We start from the raw sequence: 4,434 nt of genomic DNA, 5'->3' as shown, positions 1-4,434 counted from the left end.
GGGGGGGGGGGGGGGGGGTATGTTATGGAGGCAAAACTAGACATAGGAGTTGTGCAGTGAGTTCACTCTGGTAATCTGGTGACTATTTACAATCTTAAAAGTGACAGTGGCTCTCACTAATGAGAGTGACCTCCCACTGTACCTTTTATCCTTTCTCTACCCATGGCATACACACAGAGACATACGTGTCATTTTGGCCTCATCCTTGATACATCCTGACAGCTTGTTTGAAGGGCGAGTTGGGTGGTGGATGGGGGTGGATGGCTACTGTGTTGGGTGGCTGGTGGAGGAAGCAGAAGAGTGTTGACAGCCAATTAAAGCTTGTGTAGGATAAGTAGATTAGTGTGTATTTTGTCCATAGCAAATTCCTGCCAATTGGTCCCAAAACATCCCACTTGGATAGTAAATGCCAAAAACATGTTTTTTGTAAATCCTTTCAATCATTCCCCAAAAGAACCAAGCGGGCTTGCCTTATTGCATAATCCAAATTTTCTTCAAAACTTGCCATTTTCAGCATGTGGCTTGCTAGTTCAAAGTTTATTGTTGTTTTCCAACGTGCCGAATGTCAGGCAGTTATCCTGGAAATGCAATTCCGCTTATCCAGACCATCGTTAAGTTAACATTCAGACTCATACACACCCAATTCCCCACAAGGCACATGGTGTTTAACAGGTGGATGGTTGGCATGTAAACCACTAGACTTAGCCCACCACCTCCACCCACCACCCTGCAGCCAGACCATAATCCCTCCAAGCATCACCTTCACAACAGGACTTGTCATGGCAGTTCGAGAAATGGTCAAGTTATTTTGATCAATTGATTCTTCAACAGGGACGCAATTTTCTCATCTATGAACTACGAACGCCGGGACACGATCCACGATCTCTGGGGGTTGCAACAACAAGGAAATGAAACGCCACACGCCGGAGACAACTGTCATGACACTGGGCTGCTCTGGGGGATGCAGCAACGGGGAAATGAAACGCCACACGCGGTAGATGGTGACAACAACGGCTGCTGGGACATGATCCACGTCTCTGGGGGACGCAACAATGGGGAAATGAAACACCACAGAACGGGACGGTCCTGGTTAGGAAAAGAACAACGGGGAAAGGATCTGCCACACGGGGGATGTGATCCCCAATCTCTGGGGTGAAAGTCCTGTGTTGTTTGAACCATCCTCCTTATGCAGATTTTCGGCTTTTCAATACTACTCACTACCATAATCTTGCTGTTATCACAAAAGATGCTTCCCATGGGCTCATAAAGCCTACATCCAAAGTTGGTGCCAAAAGACAAAATATTGCCAAGAGTCTGAGTGAGGTTTTGTCATAGCAACATAGTGGATGTAATACATTTCAAAAACCAAAATTTTAAAGACGCCTGAAGAAAGCCTTTTGGTTTTTGCCTAATACAAATATCTTTGTTATAGATTTTTTTTCTTGTAAATGTTTTTTTGACTTGTTTTAACAAACTCACAAGACCACAGTTGATACATTTCTTATCTGGACTTTACTTTTTAGTGTTCTTGGGCCGTGCTAAATAAATTTGTCTTGGTCATATCGAAAAGAAGATTGAATTCAGATATTGACACTTTTTGACAAAGACCATTTTTGATTTGGATGGAAATGTGCCACTTCCCAGTCATCTTTCATTAAAGTATTCAAACCCAATGGGGAATTTAAAGTATTGGCTCTGCAGCCTGTAAACTATCTGTAAAGCAGAACTAACCCTACTTGAGTTTTTTATTTATTTTATTTTAATAAAGTTATGTCATGCTCATGTTTCAAGTCAGCAGATGAAACTGGATGTGTTCTTTCTATATTTCACCATATACTGGATGTCATACAATAGCCTGGTCATACATTTTTATGGCAAACTGTCCTCAAGCATCCAAGACAAACCCTCTGAAGCAGATGTAGCCACAGTAGGCATGCTACTAAAGATGTCTAAAATGAACTGGATACAACTCATACACATGTATACTGTGGGCTTTATGCCCATGTTTAAAGAAATAGTTTAACATTTTGGGAAACATAATTTTTCACTGCAGAGAAAAGAATGAGATAATAGAAACCGCTTTCGTTTCTGTCTGTTAAATATGAAGCTACAACCAGAAACCAGTTAGCTTAGCTTAGCACAAAGACTGGAAACATGCAACCCGGTGCAGTGACTTCCTACAGCCCAGGTTGTCACCCAGCCAATACATAGTCCAGCACATACTAGCTCCCCCTCAAAACCTCAAATTATCATTTTTACACTTGGGTTTTATTAGTGAGCTTTAGTACACCACCAAAATCTATCAGATGTTTTATTTTGGTTCTCAGTTTCTTGGCAAGGGTGAAGAAACCTTGGGACCTTCAACCAGAGCCAGGCTGTTTCCTCCTGCTTCCTTTCTTTGTTCTAAGCTAAGCTAACCACCTGCTGGCTGAAGCTATCTATCTTAAGTTGTGCATCCGTTTTTGGCCATTACTCATTTCTTTGTGTGTGTGTGTGTGTGTGTGTGTGTGTGTGTGTGTGTGTGCCTTAACCCAATTTTTAATCTGTGTTTTAGTCTCTAACACACTTGTTCATTGCTTCTCTTTTGTCACTTCTTATCTTGATTTCTGAGCAAAGAAGCAGACAGGTGTTCTTGATTGGTGTTGCTTTCCAGCAATGAGAGTGGTAAGGCAACACATTCACCTCAACTTTTATCATTTATCCTAAACAACTGTGGTATAGTAATAACCACTGTCACTGTTTGTGTGTGTGTGTGTGTGTGTGTGTGTGTGTGTGTGTGTGTGTGTCAGTCTGTGTAAGTGTGTTCTGTTCTTGCGTTTGGGGGGTGGGGGTTAGATTTCATCCTGATAGCAGGGGCAGCCGTGGAGGAGGGCCAAACATATGTTCCGAGGGCCAGGAACAAAAGCACTGACACGTTAGCCTTTTCACGGAGATGACCTTTTCGCCGCTCCCTATCCCAGCCTCTCTCTGCCTGCCGCTGTCCTTTTGTCTGCCAGCTTGCCCCAGGCCCAGCTCAAGCCGAGCGCTAGAATTTCTCCTCATCTCCCCAAATCTCCCTTGACTAAATGTCAGGATTACATATTTCTGCTACTCACACCGAGGGCTTTAATTAGCACTGCTGTGTGCATTTATGTGTGAGCTTGTGTTTGTGTGCAAGTGTGTTTGTGCTTTAGAAGGTGAATGAATATGCTTAAGTCTTTGTCAGTTTACTGTATGGACGTGTGTTTCACGTACACGTTTGTAACCATGAGCTCTTGCCTGTGTGTCCTAAGCAGATTTGTCCATTCAGTCCACCGTAATCTCTCTCACTCCAAATCAGAGTGGGCTAACATGGGAGGAAAAGAGGGAGGAGGAAAAGGTGAGAAAATGCTAGGGAGTCAAACTTAACAGTGGGAGCAGATCTACTAATGTGCACGCGCATACGCAGACACACGCCCACACTGAGAGGTTAACACATGAAACCTGAAGCCACCAGATAGACACTATTACAGATGACATCATCAATTTTATATCAAGGATTTCCAAACATCTTGGCATTCTAATGATGAACTTCTCAATAATTAAAAATGGTATTGAAAATAATGGTTTAAGCATCAATTTAGCCATGGTGATAAAATGTTTAAAGGATAGCATAGCTGGCCTTAAGGAGAAACAATCTGCAAGGGAGAATGAATAATTTAAGATATAGTGTCGTAATAAGGGCAGGCTATATGAACTGCACAATCAGCTGCCAGCCATCTAAGTTGCTAACCTCTTTACAAAAAGTTAAACATGCGGTCCCAAAGGGCCATTATGAGCCTGCATAAACAGCTGTAGCTGAAAAGGTCTTGGGGTTCAGTAGCTGTAGGATAATGTTAACATGTTACCATGAAGTCCTCCCCTCTGTGCAGCTGTGCTGGTGAATCTAATGTACTGATGTAGCAGAATAGTCCTTCCTTAGCAAAGTTTTCCTGGACTATAAGATTTTTTTTCTCAATGACTTTTGCTATGGTTCCTTGTGTAGTCAAATACAATTGATAATGACAGTTATGAGAGTACATGTGTCTGTTATCTGAACGGGAGGCCATTGTTTGTGTCATATCTTTCAGAAGTGTTAGTTTTAATAATATTAGAACATTTTAATTGTTTCCGGCTTCAGAGGCTACTTTGTGTCTAAGGCCTGATGTTAATAAGGGAACAATGATTTAATAATTCACGTTCTTTTACAATGCCCACTGACCCTGTTCTCAGCAACTCTGCGTTACCATACCAGCGTCATTGCATAATAAAAACAAATTCACACTATACTGGCAATTCATGACACCACTGAGACAAAAAACTCCATTATTCCAGGGTTCTTAATATCTAGAGGTTATGCTAATAGATATATAGATATAGGGCATAGCAAAATGATGGTGTGTGTGTGTGTGTGTGTGTGTGTGTGTGTGTGTGTGT

The 4,434-nt window shown here is 42.0% G+C and overlaps 1 long non-coding RNA gene across 1 annotated transcript in view; it reads left to right on the top strand.

The window, feature by feature from the left end:
- The first annotated feature begins 3,320 nt into the window (after positions 1 to 3,320).
- LOC116704365 (uncharacterized) overlaps positions 3,321 to 4,434 on the top strand; it is a 7,152-nt gene continuing 6,038 nt past the window's right edge. The window contains exon 1 of the long non-coding RNA XR_004335665.1: positions 3,321 to 3,358. This is a non-coding gene — a long non-coding RNA (uncharacterized LOC116704365). The remainder of the gene's footprint in view (positions 3,359 to 4,434) is intronic.

The sequence above is a fragment of the Etheostoma spectabile genome, chromosome 16, assembly GCF_008692095.1.
Source record: "Etheostoma spectabile isolate EspeVRDwgs_2016 chromosome 16, UIUC_Espe_1.0, whole genome shotgun sequence".
In the NCBI taxonomy this organism is placed as follows: Eukaryota; Metazoa; Chordata; class Actinopteri; order Perciformes; family Percidae; genus Etheostoma; species Etheostoma spectabile.
The sequence above is the reverse complement of the archived record's forward strand: the minus strand, read 5'-3'. Positions and strand labels throughout refer to the sequence as shown.